This window comes from Podarcis bocagei, assembly GCF_964188305.1.
Source record: "Podarcis bocagei genome assembly, chromosome: 13".
Classification (NCBI taxonomy): domain Eukaryota; kingdom Metazoa; phylum Chordata; class Lepidosauria; order Squamata; family Lacertidae; genus Podarcis; species Podarcis bocagei.
Window position 1 is genome coordinate 26,863,980 of NC_138138.1, and position 21,025 is coordinate 26,885,004.

A 21,025-nucleotide genomic window follows, 5' to 3' on the forward strand; every position below is an offset into this window, starting at 1 on the left:
GAGGAGCCAGTGAGGAGGAGGAGGAGGAGGAGGAGGAGGAGGAGGAGGAGGAGGAGGAGGAGAAGAAGAAGAAGAAGAAGAAGAAGAAGAAGAAGAAGAAGAAGAAGAAGAAGAATAGTAGTTTGGATTTGATATCCCACTTTATCACTACCCTAAGGAGTCTCAAAGCGGCTAACAATCTCCTTTCCTTTCCTCCCCCACAACAAACACTCTGTAAGGTGAGTTTGGATTTGGATTTGATATCCCGCCTTTCACTCCCTTTAAGGAGTCTCAAAGCGGCTAACATTCTCCTTTCCTTTCCTCCCCCACAACAAACACTCTGTGAGGTGAGTGGGGCTGAGAGACTTCAAAGAAGTGTGACTAGCCCAAGGTCACCCAGCAGATGCATGTGGAGGAGTGGGGAATTGAACCCCGTTCCCCAGATTACGAGTCCACTGCTCTTAACCACTACACCACACTGGAAAGGAGATTGTTGCCTTTCATTTTCCACTAGTGCTGGGTGCTTGCAAGTGCTTGCAAGCCCAAGCTGGCCTGGAGAGGGGATGAAAGGGGCCAGAGTAATGTGGGCATTGTAAGTGGCTTATGGGCTGTAAGTCGGCCATCTCAAATATATGCCACTAGGCTCCAATAAGCAGCAGTGGCTGCAGGTTTACTTTGGCTCCTCCCATTGCTGTTACCTGTGCTGCCATTATCTGCCCTCCTGCCCCTCTTCAACGGCACGTCCAGCTCAGTCTTCCTGACTGTAGATCTACCCACTCCCACCCCAGGCCCAAAGAGAGAAGCCGTGTTGGCTGGGATCAGACTGACAATGGAGAAAGAAAGAGTGCTGGCAGCCTGGCAGGATAGTGCACGTTTGAAATGTCTGCATGCTCAGTATCTGCTTTCTCTTACTCTCCTTGGGGCAGCCCAGCTCATTTCGCCACCTGAGGCAAAACAGGAATTGCTGCCTCCTGGCACACTCTGCCCCAGCTCTCGCCAAATCCAGCAGGAACTGGGGCACTTCTCAAAGTGTTGCTGCTGGCTTGGCTTCTCAGCTCTGCCTCTCCTCCAGCCCCTAGTGAGACCAGCATTGATTGTTATCAACCCTAAGCAAAACATGGAGGTAGGTGAGTCAGCTCTATATTAGGAATCTGTTTTACCTACCACCTGCAGGGTGGGTTAAAAAATAAATAAAGGATTTCCTTGCAACAGCAATGTACCTAGGATTATCAGCAGATAGTCCTGACAATCCCAGGCAATTTGGGACAGAGAGCAGGACTCTGCAAAGCACTATTCACGTCGATGGCGCTGGAAATAATGGTGGTGGCGACAGCAGCACCTTGAACATCTTAGCTTTTGTTGAAAAATAAGCTAGCCCATATGACTAAGGGAGAAAAACAGTTGCTGATAGGAAGTGGGTATGGGGGAGCAGGACTTTCAGTGGACATAGAATAGATTGTCACTCAACTACATAGCTTCTGGATGCTGGCTTCTCTACTAGCAGCACACCTACTGACAATCTTCAGACCACCCCACTTCCTCCGTTTCGCCCCAGTCTCCAAAATCTTTGAAAGCCTGGCTCTGGGAGCCAAAATAAATGGTACAAAGTAAGAAAACATAAACCACATGCAGAGTTTATTCTGCAGGATCTAAGCCTCTTTGGTGTAGCGCTTGACTTCCATTAGTGCCAAATGTTAGGGATCCTAAAACTGTCTCTTAGGTGATAAAGCCCAAGCTGTGTCTCTCTGGAAAGACTCAGGGTTTCCTAAGGTGCTCTGACTTTACAGCAAGGAAGCGTGTATTGATAATGCCTCTGGCTAAGATTACATGTAAACACTGTCTGTTCACGCAGAGCCCATCTTTGGTTTTCTGTTGGTGCTAGTTGCATTTAAATGCTTGTGACTGGGTGCAAGACAAGCAGGAAGGAAAGTAGGGAAGCAGCAAACCTATTTTAAAGTGGGGGGGGGGAGTGTATGGAAGTGGGCCATAATACCCCACATCAAAAACCTGATATCAGCAGTACAGTTTAACAAACAATACACTCGTTCTCAGACTGAAATAATAACTAAAATACGGTAAGTCATCCGGAAGAAAAAGAAATGTATTTTGAGCCAGTGACTGATGAAGGGCATTAATAATAAGGTTTCCGTTAAGTGAGGAGAAATAAATCTGAATCTGTCAGGAGTGCATGTATATTGCCTTCTTGGGCTGCCAGAAAAGTGGGAAATGCAACCCACAGCTCATAAAAAGGAATCAGATTCCTCCCTGTCCCCTCATTCTTCAAACCTGGCAAGTTAACCAGCATAATTATTATATCCCGTAATCCATCTACCGGTTCGGGGTAGAGGAAGTAACCACTTCCCTTACAAGCTAAATCCACTTTGACTGCCAACAAAATACTGAAAAATAGAGCTTTATGTGGAAGCAGTGGGCTCTCAGATGGCAACAAATGAAACAGAACGATGTTGGGATATTTCTCTGTTGGCCTATGTAGAATAAAGCCGCGTGTTTGTAAAATCTGTTCCCAATAAGTCTGTTTCAGTGGGTGCTCTCACCAAAAACAGTGAAAAATCTCCAACAACCCACACATTTTCCAACTACCGGTGATATAATGAAGTTGAATTAGATGCAGCTTGAAAAGTCTTGCATACCAGCAACTAATAATATTACATTCTAGGCTCCTGTTGCTATTTTATTAGTGGGATTCAAGCGGATACAGGCAAATTCAAGTTATGAAATTAAAGTGGATTTTGCACTTTTGCACAACAAACCCACTTCTTATTTTAAACAAAAATAAACAAAAAAACCACAGACTTTCTGCAATAAGGAAAGTGATGAAAAAATGCACAGGAAATTATAGGATGGCAATTGCTTGACATGACAAAACAAAACAAAACAAAACACAGAGAATACAGAGAGAAGTTTGGAGGGAAGGCGAGCTGGATCTGGAACTTGCCTTAATATTGACAGATGTCTTCTGATGAAATTTAAGTACACCAAAGTCAGGAAAAAGAACAGGAAGTAGTCCAGGAAATCGTTATTGTTTATGTGCAAAATATGATAGATATTGGTACATTAGCAGGCTTTGATTAAACACTTGCAATTAGTAGTGATGGGGATAAAATTAGAAGGGGAAAAAATAGTTAAGCATAGATGTGGAATGCATGCACGTGCAGTGAAATGCATGAATCCCGGTAAAATACTTCCGGGTATGCCGCGCGCGCATCCCGAAGTTGACGTAAACAGAGGGTTATGCAAATGGACAAAAGTACAAAGATTCACAAAATGTTTAGGGGTATGCGTACCCCTGCGTACCCCTCCCAGAAAAAAGCACTGAACTTTGATCATGTCACCTCTTCCTCGCCTTTTCCCTAAACTAAAAAGTCTCAAACATGACAGCTTTTCCTCATACGGGGAATTGCTCCACCCCCTTGATCATTTGGGTTGCCTTTTTCTGAATCTCCAGTAATCTTTTTGAGGTGAGCTGACCCAAACTGTACATAGTATTCAAAATGCAGTTGCACCATCGATTTGTATAACAGCATGATATTGGCAGTTTTATTTTCAACTCCTTTCCTAATGATCCCTAGTATGGAATTTGACTTCTCTGCAGCTGCTGCATACCAGATCCATGTCTTCACTGAGCTAACTACTATGACCTCCAGGTCTTGAACATAGATGTGAAATTAAATATATATTTTGCTATTACATGCCTAACTTCACACTTATTACATTGAATTGCATTTGTTATTTTACCACCCATTCTCTGGGTTTGGAAATGTCTTTTTGGAGTGCTTCACAATTTCTCTTTGTTTCGGTAACCCTGAACAATTTATTATCAGCAGCAAACTTGGCCACCATGCTGCTCATTCCTAACTCTAGATGGTTTATGAACAAGTTAAAAAGCACAGGTTCCAATACTGATCCTCGGGGGACTCCACTTTCTACATCTCTTCATTTGGAGAACTGTCCATTTATTCCTATACTTTACTTCCTGCAACTTAACCAATTCCTGATCCACAAGAGGACTTCTCATCTTATTCCTTGACTACTAAACATCCGATATCAACCTGTCAGGGAAGGAGGGAGAGAGCAAGCTCCAGAGGGATCCCAGAGAGCGTCCCGGGATTGGGAGAGGCAGCCCATCTTCTGGGGAAGGGAATCAGCGTAGCACCAGTGGAGAAGGGGAGCAGATGGGGGAATCGGCGAGGCGGTCCCATTACTCCTTGCCGGGGACCAGCAGGGAGAGTAAGGGTCCTCTGCTGCCTACACCCTCCTTGCGCAGAAGGCTTCCGCGCAGGGAGAGTAGGAGGAGACTGGGCGTCAAAGAGCTTCTTTGCTGGAAGAAGTTTAAGAAACGCCCACTGACGGATTCTGCCAGCGATTGAGACAGCCACGGGTGAGTGGCTGTCCGGACAGGAAAGGTTCACTCAGGCAACCCAGCCAGGTGTTGGCACAGGCTTACGCACGAGCAACCCCTAGAACCACTACACAACCCATTCGCCTTATGTGCTTCAAATTCTCAAAGAACTTTAATAAGTTTGTGAAACAGGACTTGCCCTTTCAGAAACCATGCTGGCTGTGCTTCAACAAGGCTTGTTCTTCTGTATGCTTGTGTATTTTATATTTCCACCAGTTTTCCTGGGACAAACGTTAAACTAACTCTCCTGTAATTTCCAGGATTCCCCCCCTGGATCCCTTTTTTAAAAAAATGGGTTATATTGGCTACTTTTCAATGCTCAGGGATGGAGGCTGATCTGAGGGACAAGTTACATATTTTGTTAGAAGACTATCAATTTCACATTGCAGTTCTTTGAGAAAGCTCAGGTGGATGCCATCCAGCTCTGGTGATTTGCCAGTTTTAAATTTTAGGCCTAGAACTTCATCTCTCGTCATCACTGTCTGCCTTAATTCCTCTGACTTGCCTCCTACAAAGATGAGGAGTCTTCAGGGTTCTCCTAACAACTTTCAGCAGCCTTATATAACTACAGTTCCCAGGATTCTTTGGAGGACGCCATGACTGTACAAAGTGGTATGACACTGCTTTAAATGTATAGTGCAGATGAAACCTATGGAGAGGTGGTGGAGTGACATTTTGGGAGGCCAGGCTCTGGCACCATGCCTCTTCACCTCCACACCTGGATGAACCTTCATTTCCCTCCACACCAAAGGTGGGAAACCTTTTTCAAAACAAAGACTGCATTCCTTTCTTAGGCAGCCTTTCTGGGGCAACATGCCAATGGCAGCCAGATGCAAAAGAAGGCAAAGCAATGAAGGTGAATTTTACTGTTGTATAGTAGGCTGCTTTCTGCAGGCACTCGAACCTCTCTCTTTGTCATCCAACCGGGCAAGCAAGAAGCATTATCTGAATTCAAGGACACATTTCAGGCCAGCAAAAACACTCCAGGAGGGTGGGAAGCAGGCATAGGCGCCGACTCCATGGGGCCTGAGGGGGCTCGAGCCCCCTCAAAAAATTTTTTGGGGGGGGCTCAGCCCCCCCAATAATCTCGGGCGCCCTTCCAGCAGAGCGCCGCCGCCGTCCCCGCCTCCTCCCCACCTGCTCCCTCGCCAGCCAGCCAGCCAGCCGCGCGCCCTAATCGGAGAGCCCCGGCCGTCCCCCGCAAGATTAGGGAATCCCCGGGGGCGGGGGCTCCTGCCTCGCTGCTTCGCAGCACCACCGCCACTGCCAAGGCACTGCCGGAAATCCCGCGAGAACAGGGGAATCCCGACTGGCCACACCTCCCAGCCAGCCAATCGGCTGGCTGGGGGCGTGGCTTGCCCTATTTAGGGCCGGAGCCACTTTATTTGCATATTCATGAGCTTATTTATTATTCATGAGCTTTCCCGGGCCCCCCCCCCCAATATTTTTTATAAGTCCGCGTCCCTGGAAGCAGGACCGGTGAGGGGTGATAGCCTAGGGAAAGGCACAGTGGCTGGTGAGGGTCCCAAGGGCCAGATTGAGAAGCCTGGCCACCTTGAACCCTCTGAGCTCTATCCTTGGCCATTTTAGCACAATAGTCTGTGTCTCTGTTTACACAAAACCATCTATCTTAAATTAAAGCATCATCATCTGCACTATTTCAACTAAGGATGAAAAAGCAGCCAAAGAGTTAAGATTCCCAGCAGAAGCTGAAGAGTTAACAACACAGGCGACAGGCTTTCATAAACATTATTGTTGGCTTGGTGCCCCCCCTACATCCCGCTGTTGGCGGGTGAGTCCATATGTGCTCGCGGTGGTGTCCATATGTGTTTGCGGTGGTGTCCTTCCCTCCCTGCCTGATTTCTTCCTGCCCGCTGACCCAGGGCTATGGCTACCCCCCCCCCGTCTCTCCAGACACCCTGCAATGTTTTTAAAAGGCAGCTTTTAGGGAGCTGGGGTCATGGTGGGGGGAATGAGGCGAGGCACCCGCTGAGTGGGTCTTGGCACCGTTTGAAGAGCACAGTGGGCTGGTGCTGTCAGCATCGCCCTTGAGCCAGTGCCACTAACTGGACTCATACACTTCAGCCCCGACTGGGCTAGGCGAGCTAGGTAGCACTTCCAGAGACCACCTTCTGCACAGGAACAGGTTAAAGTGCTGTGGACTCACAGCTTAGAGTTGTGAGCACCGGATTCACTCCAACAAGAAGACAGTCGTTGTACAGCAGAGTACAGCAGAGTATAGCAGAGCATAAACGACTCGGAGAGCAGCTCTGTAGAATATCTTCTTTTATTCTATCTACAACTATAATACACAACTATGTACAGAGCTAAATGAGGTCTAAGCGAAAATGCTGAACTGCACTGAGTGTCTGCAGCTGCTTATCTATACACACGATAGAGAGATCTCTTTGATGTGAGGCTGGAGCGGAATAAGTAGAGAGCAGAAACCGCCCCCTCCTCTCTGGAGAATCAGCAGAGAACATCAGCAGAACATCAGCAGATTCTTGGATATGGGAGGGGTGAAATCTCCTCAGGTGCCATGCACACACACACACACACACACACACACACACACCCTCGAGGCCGCTGGTACCAGACCATGGAATAGGTGTTCATCGAGGTGGACGTGCTGCAGGGCACCCGCTCAAGGAGTGTCGAGGATAAAGCAACATGTACACTAGAGGACCAGGAACTGATACGAATCACCTTGGGGGAAAAACACACAAATTCTTTGCTTGAGAATGGGTATGCTGCTGATCCTTGGGTCCAGAACCAGATGCAGAGGAAGCTGATGCTAAAAAGGTTCCAGCAAGAGAACCCTGGATTTGACTTCATTGGGGTATAAATTTCTGGAAGCTACAGCAAAGGAGGGCCATATATCTCTAGTCTTGGAAGACAGCTGTCTGTTTTTCAATTGTAATCCCTTGAACTCAAGCAAAAATGTTGTGGAATTGGCCAAAGAACTCACCTGTGAGAACTAGGCTTAAGAATAGTTCACTGCTTCTTCTAGACAGCTTTTAGATCACTGAACGATAATAAAAAATGGGGGGGGGAGGCAGCTTTTAATTGGCACTCATGCAATGTGGTGAAATTGCTCAAATTTAAGAGCAAAATTAAAAACGCTAAATATAGGAAGTGGTAAAAGCATTTAAGAGGGGAGGGGTAAGGAAGCAACATCCTAAAACAACTTGAGGAATGCATCAATTACACTTAGCGGCGGCTGCTTTGGACGCTTTGGGAGAAGTGGAGGCGTGGAGGGAGAGGAAACATCGTGTTAAAGCTGATTTAGGCTTAACCAGGCAGCAGGATCAGCCCAAGACATGCTTCTGCCTGGGACTAAGGACAGGGTGGCGCCCCACAAACCCACACCCCAAATTTCACACACGGAAGCCAGCTGGAGCAGCAGTTGAACCTTACTTCAACGCTGCCAGCAGGGCAACAACAGGCCTGAGAGCAACAGACTGAGCTTACGGGGCAAACACACATAACCTTGTCTTCTAAGTCATCATTGCTACTCCCTATCCCAAACGTTCCTTGACTGAGGCAGCTGCTTCACTCTGCTCAATGATGGGGTCGGCCCTGCCAACCAGTCCCTTTATTCTCATAGCCAAGAGGTACGAACACCTTTCCCAACAGGCTGTAGGTCAAGGGTGCTCAGCAGCTACCCCAGAAAAAGCTTGGTAACTGTTGTAAAAGCCATCACCCACTTCCCTCCGTCCCCTACTTCTATTTATGTGCCTCTTAAACCATAGCAATCAGAAGGCACTGTGCCAGGGAAACAGCTGCTTGAAGTTTAAAGGAGGCTGCGGTCTCCCACCAAGGCCCTGAAGAAGAGCCCTGTTGAGTGGAGATTGGCATGTGGTGCTTGCAGGCTGCCTGGGGGCATAGAAGGCTTACATCCCTGCAGTGCCACAGATTTCCTTGTGTGGATTTGGGCAGATCAGCTTAGCCTATCTGTCCCTAACCTTTCCTCTTTTTTTATTGGGTTGATTTAATTCAGATTAATTCAGAAACTGTTAAGGAACCCTGATGTCCTTTGGAAACGTTTGTCATATGAGCAGGGGCGGTGGAGAAGTTTTTCTAAAAGACACCTTGCCTGAAATTTAAGAGTTTTCCTTTATTTTGTTATTTGTTCTTCACATTTATATCCCAAGGGAGCTCAAGGTGGTGTACTCTTATCATTTATGCCCACTTATTCACTTTGATCTGCAGAACAGGCACTATTACAGGTGCCACAGAGTGCCTGTTCCATAGTCGTGGCCAGGTGGGGATCTGAACCAACAGTCTAACCACTACACCACACTGTCTCTCTCCGAGTTGAGTGGATTCTAGAGCACAGTGCTAGTCTTACAGAGGATAGATCTCTCAAGGGCTGTCTGATGTAAAATAACCCTAAGAAGAGAGAGCAGAGCTCTTGAAGTTGCCCATCAACAGTTGGCACCTAGATAGAGCTTGGTCACAGTTCCCCCTCCTCCAGCTATGTGTTGCATTTCTGTTTAAATTAGTTATTTTTCAATTTGCATTTATACATATGAATCACTGCATGCAAATTTTATGTAAATTGCTATCCTCTTTTGACTTCTTTTTTTGGTGACGCATTTCCTCTTCTGCTGCTGATGTGTATGTGGCCACCGTATGGGGCACTATTGTGACCTACTATTGCCTGATCAAGACTTTACTGAGCTGCATGTACGCCTGTCCTCTCCTTAGTGTCCTGCACTAAGCCATTAGGTGGCTTAGTATGATGACCTGTTGCATGACGCTGCAGAATCAATGTGGAAATCAATGTGGAAAATGTTTCCCGAAGGCAGAATGTTTGAAAACCACTGGTTTGATTATTCATCCTGAACGTTTAAGTAATGCAATGTAACTGGAAAGTGGCCAGAGTTAACAGCAGTCTGTTTGTTTTTTAAGCGTTTGCGGGTATTTAAAGAAATAACAGACCTGCCTGTCCACAGTAAATTTGTGGAAAGCATTACAAATAAGGCTAGAATTGTTAAACAAACAGGGAAAAAGCCATAAAAACAGAGGAGAACCTCCTTATATGGAAGCAGTATAGTTCCAATTACCAGGTGCTGGGGGGGGGAGCAGGACTCCGTGGAAAGGGAACACACAGCAGCAAATTTCAGTGACTTATCCCCCCCCCCCAAAAAAGCAGGGGCATGGCATTATCTGTGTGAACATCAGGGCAATTGATGGGCCCTCCTTACTCTGTCAAGGGAATGAGGTGATAATGGGGCTTTCAGGTCTGTTGTGGCCGGTTAGCACAGATGAAATGGGAATGAATGGATGAATCTTTATTTGTGTCAGCCATCGGCCATAGCAATAAAACAGCAATACGATATACAAAGAATAGAAATACCAATAAAAGGTTGATAATGAAATGGGAGAATGAGGATGATAATCAAGGAAAGGCAAGATACCAGTACTTCTTTCCTTTTACAGGGATCCTACTTCGCACTAGCCGTTTAAAATAGCAGCACTGCTTTGCAAGAGAGTTTGCACTTCTAATTGAAAGCTAAAGCTTGCATTCAACTGGCTGGAGACCTTTTGCCAAAGCTTGAAGTATCTTGCAGGCTGAATTTATGCAGTCAGAAGTAAACACAACAGAGTTCAGTGCAGCTTACTCCCAGGAAACTATTCACTCAGCATGGCAGTCATGCTAATCCTAATAAATTTGATTTTTTGCAATGTAAAGGTAAAGTAAAAGGGACCCCTGACCATTAGGTCCAGTTGCAGACGACTCTGGGGTTGCGGCGCCTATCTCGCTTTACAGGTCTGGGTCATGTGGCCAGCATGACTAAGCCGCTTCTGGCGAACCAGAGCACGGAAACGATGTTTACCTTCCCGCCGGAGCAGTACCTATCTATCTGCTTGCACTTTTGACATACTTTCAAGCTGCTAGGTTGGCAGAAGCTGGGACTGAGCAACGGGAGCTCACCCCGTCGCGGGGATTCGAACCACCGACCTTCTGATCGGCAGGCCCTAGACTCAGTGGTTTAGATCACAGCGCCACCCACGTCCCGCAACCCGCGTTATGCAATGTACTGCTACTTTGGGGTGAGTATATGCATGTGTGTGTACACACACACCCCAATACACACACAGGCAGAAAGACAGATGTATCTTGACCAACTCTGCTGCCTGCATTTTTTGACTGTCCTTGGGCACTGTCTCTGTGTGATTCCCGTTGTCAGATTGGTAGCTTCACTTCCCTTATATGACGTTTCTTCACCAATCAAATTTTCAGAGAGCCAGGATAGGATGTTTCCACATTCAGTAGCCAGGTTATAGATCATAGAATCATAAAGCTGGAAGGGACCATGAGGATCATCTAGTACAACCCACTGCAATGCAGAAATATTCCACCCAATGTGGGGCTTAGACCCACGGCCCTCAGATTAAGCGTCCCATGCTCTACCAACTGAGCTATCCCTCCTGTGTGCCCTGGTCTCCTGGATGGCCAGGCTGCCTGGCCATTGAAGAGATCCAGCATTGCACCACAGTCTGAACAGGTAAGCGTCAAGGAACCCCATGCTTAGCCTGGCAAGTTGCAAACTGTAGCTTGTTTGACAACATGAAAGGGGAGCTGGGTGGGAGGGGGAAAGGCCAAAAGCGAAATTCAGCCGCGTAGAGTCTTGGCAATAAGCTTTCTGGGTTAAATGTGATTCCAGCGGTGGAATAACCAGATGTTGGCAGACGGGGAGGCGAGTGTCAAGAGAGCACATCTGCTTAGTTTGACATTTCTTGAAAGGGGAAGCAAGCCCAGGATGCTGTGAAGCCAGGGCATTTAAAGCTTCATATTTTGGTACAGTAAACATTATTTCTCCCCAATGTGCGTGTGTGTGCGTGTGTGTTCTCCTTTGCTCTTCTTGCTGAACTTATCCGCAGCTGCAAGGTCGAGATGTCATGCCGCGTAGCGCACGCTCCCACGCCCGCTGCGGTCTGCATCGAATTATCGATCTCTGCGAACGAAAAGAGTTCCGTGGCGCTTTTGCTTTGAGGATGAGCAACCCTGGCAGACTGAAACAAAACTGTCTGCCAGAAGAACCCCAGGCTCTTGCCAGCTCTTTTGAATGAAACTGAACAGGGACCCCTCTGTGGAAGCCTTTGAACGTTACAGGACATGTTTTAGCACTGTCAGAGTGAGGTAGGCTAGCTCTGCAGAGGGTAGGCCTGAAATATTGCTTCTACAAGCCGTTGGAAGAAAAACACAGCTGACGACCCTCGATTATCCAGGGATGGGTATCCCATTTTGTCCTGAAGATTTCAGTGTGGAGCAAATGGAAACTGAGAAGGAAAAGAAAGATATACCAAGAACAGGGGTGTCCACAAAGGATACTGAAGGCTCCTCAGGCAACTGAGCTCTGGTTGTGCCTTGAATTTATGTTTCTTCTTATCAAATAGAAACCTTGGAAGAACAGAAGAGGCTAACTTTGGGAGAGACTGATTGTTGCCTTCTACTAAGCCGGCCAAAACTAAGTGTGGGATTCCATTCTGGGTTAAACACAATTCCAGAAGTGGGATGTAACTAGTTTATTGGTTAGGTGTGAAGTAAGCTTGGTGTCTTTCCCTGGGCACACAATCTGGCTCAGCCTAGCCTTTCCCAACCTGGTGCCCTCCAGATGTTTTGGCTGACAAGGGCTATACCGCAGTAGCAGAGCATCAGCTTTGCATGCAGAATGATCCCTGGCATCTCTGGGTGGGGCTGGGAAACCCTGGAGAGCTACTGCCTGTCAGTGTAAACAATACTGAGCTAGATGGAACAGTATAACTGTAAAGTTGTGGGTGAACATATCAGACGACACAGCAATTCTTCAAACAGCTCTTGTTTATTCACAGGCCAGAACAGAACTGAACTGAAGGGTTCAGCCAGCCTACTTATATAGAGCTCCACTACAATGCAACAGTAACCACTTTCTGTAACTATCCAATCACTGAACGTCACTTTCAATCCCTTATTTGCATATGTGGACCTGAGTGAAAACTATAGTATCCCCCTGCTGACCCAGGGTGAAAACTTCAGTACATAACAATAACCCACTATGGCCATCAGGTTGGAGAAGGCCAATCTAGCATGAAACTGTCTACACAGTCTTTCTTTCTCAGGTTAAAGACATTCTCAACTCTACTACCTCAGGCCCGGTTTTTACAGACATGAAGCAACAAGGGGAAATCCTGATTTAATGTTTAAAAAGTATGGTTTGGCGTTTGAGGACAACAATGCCATGTGGACTCTGAAACAGAAAACACTTGTGGGCATGAGCAACACAAGATTTCCTATCTGGAAACAACCCCAGTCTTGCTTGAAGCTGTGGCTTTTCTTAGAGAAGTAGTCATTGCTGAAGAGATAATGTGAGGTGAAACTGAAATGCTGGCCATGTCTGTGGTAAATTAATTTCCCTGTTCTGAGATGCACTGAAAGATGCACAGGACTGCCCTGCTGCAGCCCGCTTCCCCTCAGAGTTAAAGTCTGGTACCAGTAGCTGGTAAAATTTCTTTTGCTGTTTCCTTTCTCAGCCTGCCCTCCCCCTTCTGTTCATTGTTTCCCATGGAAAGGAATCTTCAAAAGGGCTGCCCTCCAGAATACCAGCCAAGAGGCCTGTCAAGGCCTACACTTGCAAATGTCAAATGATCTAAAGGTCCCTCCCTCCTTCTGAAACATGAAAGCTCCCTCAGTATTTTGCGGCATTTTTGGTTGGTTCTAAAAAATGCTGTTTCCTAGCTGTGGATTTTGGAGTTTTTTGGACCAGCATGGCTGCCTTTCCTTTTTATGTCCTTCTGCCTAGACACACCTGGGAATAATAGCTCCAAAAGCCAGGCTAAGGGTTTCTCAATAACTCCTCTGCTTCATGTGTATACAACTACTACCAGGGGCCTCTCAGGGAAGCCACAGTGTCCCCTGTTCTGAGGAAAAGCAGGATATTCCAGGATCAAATCAGAAACTGGGACAGCGTCTGTAAATCTGGGGCTGTCCCTGAAAAATAGGGATACTTGGAGGGTCTGCCTTAGCAGCTGAAACAACTCCAGGCCTGGTTAAATCCATGTGGTGGCTTTTGACATGCTGGAGGACAGAAGTTAGTCTTAGAAGTTAGCCTGAGTTTAGCTTGTTGCTGAACTTCTTTTACACTACAAAACTTGTCAGGCTGCAGAAATAGTGGGTAGGTTAAAAAGAGTGGCTACATACCTTGTGGGATTGTGGGATAAGCTTCAAATGCACCCCCCCCCCAAACCCCAGCCTGACCAAACTGCGTAACATGCAGAAATGTTTGCGTTTCTGGTGCCCATTGCGGAAACTGCTTGGGGCAGAGGAAGTGGTCTTGGCCTGTTCTGCAAAAATTGAAGTTTCTCCCTTTCTCTCTCGATCTCCAAGAGTGTTGAATTTAAATGGGAGCAAATAAAAACATTTTGAATGAAGCCAGATACAAACAGAACCTTTTTAAAATAAGGTCACTGGAACGTGGAAAGGAGGAGGAGGTAGGGAGGAATTGGCCACAATTGGGAAAGGAAATTTGATCACAGATGCAGATCTGGAAGGAAAAGCTGGCCCTAATTTCCTATATTGCACCATGACAAAGGCCTGATTCCCAATTTGTCAGTGTTCCTCATGCGGCAAAAGTCAGCAGTCTCACATCCCAATTCCTTAAGCAAGGTTATTTGGATTCAAGAGCAGAAATAGCAGTTTTCTGGCTTGGCGTCACAGAACCAATCTGCCTAGGTGGGATGTAGGTATGAGCTTAAAAAGAACTAGTCACTAGAGTGTGTGTGTCCCTTATTTTAATCCTCATAGACCAAAAGTATAAAGTCTAGTGGTTTCAGAAAAGTCTCCCAATGGAGTCACCAAGTTACATAGGACAATTTTTAAAAAGCCAAAATACCATATTTTTTTGCTTTATAAGACTCACTTTTTCCCTCCTAAAAAGTAAGGGGAAATGTGTGTGAGTCTTATGGAGTGAATGCAGGCTGCGCAGCTATCCCAGAAGCCAGAACAGCAAGAGGGATCGCTGCTTTCGCTGCGCAGCGATCTCTCTTGTTGTTCTGGTTTCTGAGATTCAGAATATTTTTTTTCTTGTTTTCCTCCTCCAAAAACTAGGTTCGTCCTATGGTCTGGTGCGTCTTATAGAGCAAAAAATACAGTACTTCATATTTATAACAGGGCCTTTTCCCTTCATATAAATACATATTGCATGAAGGTGGCTGACACCAAATCATGCCATATGTCTGTTAAGCCCAGTACTTTGTACTCCAGTTATCAGTGACTCGCCATATTTTTAACTGCTGTAACAGAATATACTGCTTTGCCATTTATTGTCTGAATATTTAGCGTTTCCGCCTTTTCTCCCCTCACACAGCTCTTTTCCCTTTAACAGATGGAAAATGTAAATTCACCAAATGAAATTTCTCCCGGCATGCAGATGCACTTGAGGGGGCAAAGCTGCACCAGCTAATGGTTTGCTTCTCATTACAGGCACAGAAGCCCTTGTCAGCAACAAAACAAAGTTGGCAATGCTATGAATGAGGCCTCTTCGGAATTTGCATGCTTCTTTACCAGCAAAGACAGGAGGAGGTCCGCATGAAGATGCTGCCTTTAGCATGGTTTTTCCATGCTGAGTTTCAGAAACTCAAGATTCTGCTTTCTAATAAAATACCAAAGTCATACCCTCCAACATTTCTCCAATGAAAATTGGGATGTCCTAAGGAAAAATAGGACATTCCGGGATCAAATCAGAAACTGGGACGGCTTCTCTAAATCACAGACATCCCTGGAAAACAGGGACACTTGGAGGGTCTGCAAAGTGTGGTTCCCAAGCAGGAAGCTATCTACGCTCTGCTAATTAATCTCCAGAATGTGGCAGTGTAGAGATGGCCAACTTTTCAGCAAAAGGACTCATGTATTTTAGGAGGAGGGAATTGGCAAAAACGTATTTTCAAACCCTGGCAGCATTGAGACATGTCAAACTGGCACCGCATGATATTCCCTCAACAACTATCAGATGTGCAAGATCTCAAATGGTGGGCCATTCCTGTCAGAGACATACTACTGGCAAGTGGCTCAGTTGTCTTTGCACATTCCAAAGGTGCACACTTGGCCCTTTTACAGTGTCAGCAGAAAATCTGAACGTCATACTCAAGTTTCTTCTATGACAATGCAAAAAAATCCCATGGCCAACCTCAGATGACATTTATGGCTACATTTATACAGCCACCCCACCCAGAATCATCTCCCTAAACAACTGCTGCTTGAGTAGTAGACTCCTTGCTAGTAGACTGTCCATCTGGTTTGGATGGCTAAGCACCACCAGCACACCTGCCCTTCATTAGTTATCTAGTAGTTTGTTTTTCAAAAGCCTTATTATTATCATCAATAATAATAATTCATCACATTTTGGCCTGGGCAGATTTGGCTAATATTCACTGGGGAAACAAAGGCCTCAGCCTTTGATTATGAAAGTGGAGGCAGAGTAGAGAGAAAGTCGATCCAGAACACGTCAGTAGTTGTTTCATCAAAGCCAGCAAGGGAGACCATGCCTGATTGAGGGGGAAGGACAAAGGGAAATTAAAACATATTTGGGGCTGTAGAGAGACAGTATTTGTGAAAAAGCACAGAACCAAATTGGTAATACAGGTATCCAAACCATGAAAAAGACAAAATTCAGTGCCTTCTACTACATCAAGGGTGGAAACCTGCAGCCCTCTAAGTGTTGCTGGACTACAATTCCTATCACCCCATGTCATTGACCATAATGGTTGGGGCTGAGGTAAGCATGAGTTTTATCATCTGGAGGGCCGCTAGTTCCTCAGCCCTGCATTAAAGAAGCAACCCTAATATCTGATAATACTTACAATGGTTAGTAACTACCACAAGAGGGGGACACAGTTAGCTGTAGACTGTTGCCTGGCAACTAAAATGAATGGAGCACTGCATCCTGGGGCTTCCTTTTCTTATTTTTTTACTTAGCAAACCATAAGATGGGGAGAGAAGCATTTTGGCTTTTCTGTTGCCTAGCAACCAAGTTCCCAGGTATGAGGCGAAGATTGCATTTTGTCCCATCCTTCATAATTTTCAAATGTCTTCTTCCGTCACCATCATCAATACTCATTTAAAGGCATGTTTTTAATCTTAATTGGTTGCCTTTGCTTACTGCTAAAGAAAGTGACACAAAGTACTTTTCCCTTTACATCAGACTCGGTCAGCAACAGGTAGACAAAGAACCTTCTTCCCAAAACACGGGCCTTTAAAAAAAAATTCCTAGAAAAACAACCCTCTTGCCAACTTGTGCCTTTAAACCACCTTTGCTCCTTCCCTCCCCCGGCACCCTCCTCCTTTCCTATCTCTGCCTCCTTCCTCACCACCACTGCCAAGGGCATCGATTACCCTTTGTCACCCTACAAAGGACAGAGCCAAAAATAACAATTTCAGGAGATTCTGTTCCTGGTAGTGAGGAGACACACGAGGCAAAAATGTTTACTCTCTGGGCTACACATTAACCCACTCACCCAGCAGTGTCTGCTGGGTAGAAAATACAAGCAAGAAATCAGCAGTTTGGTCCAGGAGGATTCCACTCATCCATGTAAAGTTCAGGCATGGCATTCTAGATCAGCACACTGTCTTGTGTGGCAGCCGGACATCCTAGGGATGTTCATCGCAGGAAATGTCTGCAAATCTCTCTTGTTGTTAGACTCTAGAATACAATCTTTTGGCTCTCAAAGGTAGGAGCCACCAATAGACCTATCCCCTCACATATGTATGTATCAAGGAAAGAAGGAAGGAAGGAGAGAGAGAGAAATTATGGTAGCTGCCAACCCTGTTACAATGATTTCTCCACAGAAATCTTTAGTAGAAGGCAAAAGATTTATGTGATCTAAAGAGAAACCAGGGTACCTTGGTTTCTCCTCAGATCATTACAATGATTTGAAAATAAAACTGGCATTATATCAATCTATGGTGCACCACATTTAGAATACTGTGTACAGTACTGCTCACCTCACCTCAAAATGTTTTTTAAATAAAAATAATATTATCCAGTTTGAAGATCTTAATTAGACCTTACATCTTAAGCTCGTTACATTACTCAGTTTAGAGGACAAACTGGAAGGGAAGCAAGCACACAACTTTATTTATTTAGAAAGTTTTATCATATCCTTCATCTTTCCTGAGCCTAGGGCAGATTGCAGATTATACACGCACAAATACTAATTATTGTTCCATGTTATTATTATTATTGATTTGTTATTTTAAATAATAAGATAATGATAATGCAACACTTAGCGCAAAAGAAATAGGTAAAACTGGCAGTCAAATCAGTTAAAATGAACAAAATCAAGGTTTGCTCCTAGCTCTCGTCAAGTCTTTGGCAAGAAATCACAAGTAATGATTTGCACACAATGCTAAGACAACACTGGCTTGTTTTCAGCTTAGGGAAATGAGAAGCATGGCAGGTGCACGTATGCATGAGCACAGTTGCACGTTCATGGTAAGCCACTTTGACATACCACAATGTACAGTCAAGGTCACTTCTCAATCCCAACAAGTGATGGGAAAGTTTTTCCTGTCCGCTGATGGAGGAAGCCTTTCCGCAGCCTTCATTCTCAAAAACTGGTCCTATGATGCCTCAGCTGTTTCCTGGATGCCTTGTATTCCCAGTTTCCACTGGACGCAGGGAAGCCAGTTTCCTGCTGCAATTTCCAGGGTTGTATCCTTTGGGATGCCATGATTCGAACCAAACAAAACCTTCATGATAACTCAAGTCTGAGAAGCAGCTGGGCTTCTGCTCTCTTCGAGCCAAACATCAGGAAGATATGTGCCCACACACTATCCAGCATGGGGAAAACAGTGCCATCAAGAAAAGTCATGGGGGGGGGGAGAACCAACAGAGGCCTTCACAATGCCTGCATTATAAGAAGAAAAAAATCTCCCATTCCTAGTCAGGACTTCTGCATCTTTTAAGATGAGGTGATTTCAGGTGCTAGGCCAAATTATTTGAGCTTCTGGCAAGATAGCATCTTCGACAAGGCAAACCTGTGCCAAACTGACCCTACGTTTGTGACTTGCATGAAGTGTGTTAGCTAAGCAAATGTCCGTGCATTTCTTATCCTATCATCTGGTGTAGAGCATGGCGTGGTTCTGAAGCCCCATGCCTAGACTAGCAGAAATCGCATCCAGAAACCACCCCCGTTTCTGTGATGCCACCAGGCATTGCCCACATACGTTCAAGACTCTGAGCAACTAGAAAGCCAAAAGTCGATTCTCAGGATGCCAACTTCTGCACTCTCCTGTATGTTTTCAACTCCCTGGATCCTTAATCCATGAAGACTTTTTGAAAGCCCTTGATCACACATTTCCGCACTCAAGGGTACTTAAAGGCAGCCATTTAAGTTATATATTTTTTCTCAAAGGAAGAAGTTGATTTATTGCGTTGAATGATTGGGGTTGTGTAGAAGACTTGCAGCCCTCTGGCCAGTTGCCAGTAAAGATTCAGAGGCAAACAGCACATTTCCTTTCGTGTGGTGTAATGTGTGTTAGCAAGTAAGAGGGGCTGAAGCTAGCGCAAAATGGTCATGAGGTTCCCCCCCCCCATCGTGCATCCTCAGTTCACCGGGACACACATTAAAAGCCATCCGTGGAAGCAAAAAGGAGACAACATAAATCATCAGGAGGTCACACTAATACTCCAATACAAAACTTATTAACTCAGAAGTAATTCTAATTTCAGTAGGCTTCATAAGCTTATACGTTGGTGAACATTATTTTTTTCATTTAAAAATCCCAGTTGCAGTCTCTAGGTGTGCTTTCAATGCAATGTTAGGTTTCCCCCTGTCTAGAGAACAATGCCAGGAAGCATTCTTGGTCACTCTTAAATAATTGCATGCCTTTAAGAAGACGTTTTTCCCTGATGGAAATGAAGTTATGGGAAATGTCACCTCTTGAACTCTGCTTGTCATCCTGCTCTTAAAAGATGCAGAAGTCCTGGCTAAGAATGGGGGGTTTTATTTTTTTATTAAAACAATTTAGATGCCTTAAGTAAATGAGCCAGTCAACATATTTCTGAATGGTGCTACAAGTGAAGATACATAAGGGTAACATGGAAGGTAGAAGACAGAAGAGGAGGGTTAAATATGTATTTAAAATCATGGGAAGATCCACTGATGTACAAGATCCCATCTTTTTCTTCCATCTTCAGTTAACTACCACATTAGAGAGTCACATTCCCTAGTCAGTTCTGACTGTTGAAATGTCCCATGGTGGTTAGGCCACTTCTGGATCCAGCCCTCTGGTTTAAATCTTTTAGGATCATCAGTTGCCCTGAAGAGTTTGAGGCTCTTCAGCATTTCAATCTAGAAGTAAAGGTACCACAAAAGTACGCTTAAGTGAGAGAAAGGCTCTCAAACTAGAGTTGCAATGGAGGAGACCATTGCTGGAATCCCAGCTTGCGTCTGGAATAGTATGACCTCAATGATGCCCAAGGTAAACCTACCTAATTCACACTTTGCGAAACAATATGTGAACCAAAACTCAGGAATCCTTCAAAATTCGCCCTTCTCTGAATTTTGCAGTGCAGTTCTCCAACCAAACATTGCTTGGAAAAATGTTTGTATTAGGGGAAAGTGTGGATAAAATGCATACATAGAAAATGTGTTACATAGGGGGAAAGTCCTTGCAAAAGTGTGTACCTTACTGAAAACTGCATACAAAAACCTGTTTATTAGGTGAAGTTCACACTAATACGTTGACAAATTTTCGTGATGATTTTTTTATAAATCAAAAATTGCTGCAGAAGTGTGGATAACTGAATTTAACATTGGAAAAATGAGAGAGAGAGAGAGAGAGAGAGAGAACCAAAATTGACAGATCTATCCATCCCTACATTCCACACGAGACTGGCCCTACTGTTAGGCAGAGTGGGGCAGCTGCCTTGGGTAGGAAAGGCAATGAGATGTTGAAGGAGAGCTCTCTCTGTTACACAGAGCCCCCTAAGTGAGCCTCCTTCCCTCAGGTGTGCCATCCCATCACCAGTGTTGAACTAAGAATCAATTGCTGCTCTAAGCTACTTCTCTACATGGAATGGGAGGTGCCATTTTGTCCGCCTCAGGCAGCAAGATGTCTTGAGCCAGCCCTGACTTCACCTCTCTAGGCTCAAATTAATCCAGGACCCTGATGTAGACATTTAAGTTCTTTAACTAATTACATCCAATGAAACTAAATGTTGGGAGATTCAGGACAAGCGACACCTTCTACACTGTTTAGGTCTGTGCCCGTATATATATATAAATAATATAATATATATAATTTCTGCAGGTTCAGGCTGTTGCTAGAAGCATACCAACAGGACCAGCCCTCCCATAAAGTAGAGTGAAGCAGCCACCTTGGTTGGCTGATGCTGCAGAGCAGAGTTGGCAGTGGCAAGGCTTTGGAGAAGAGAGGTGCATGCCGTGTGGCCTGCCCTTTGTCCCCTGAGGCCTATCGCCCTCAAGTGGATAGAAGATGTTGTCATGTTGCCAGTGCTGGAATTCAAATTCAAGTGGCTGGCATCTGTATAGGGAGGGTTGGTGGCACCACCTTGTCTCTTGCCTCACACAGCCAAATATCTTGGGCTGACTCTGAGGCGTAGATACACACCCCAGAAA

General features: G+C 45.3%; 1 protein-coding gene across 1 annotated transcript in view; it reads right to left on the minus strand.

The window, feature by feature from the left end:
* The window catches only part of IGFBP4 (insulin like growth factor binding protein 4), a 40,090-nt gene that overhangs the window by 9,751 nt on the left and 9,314 nt on the right, over window positions 1–21,025 (minus strand). The gene's annotated exons all lie outside the window — the stretch shown is intronic.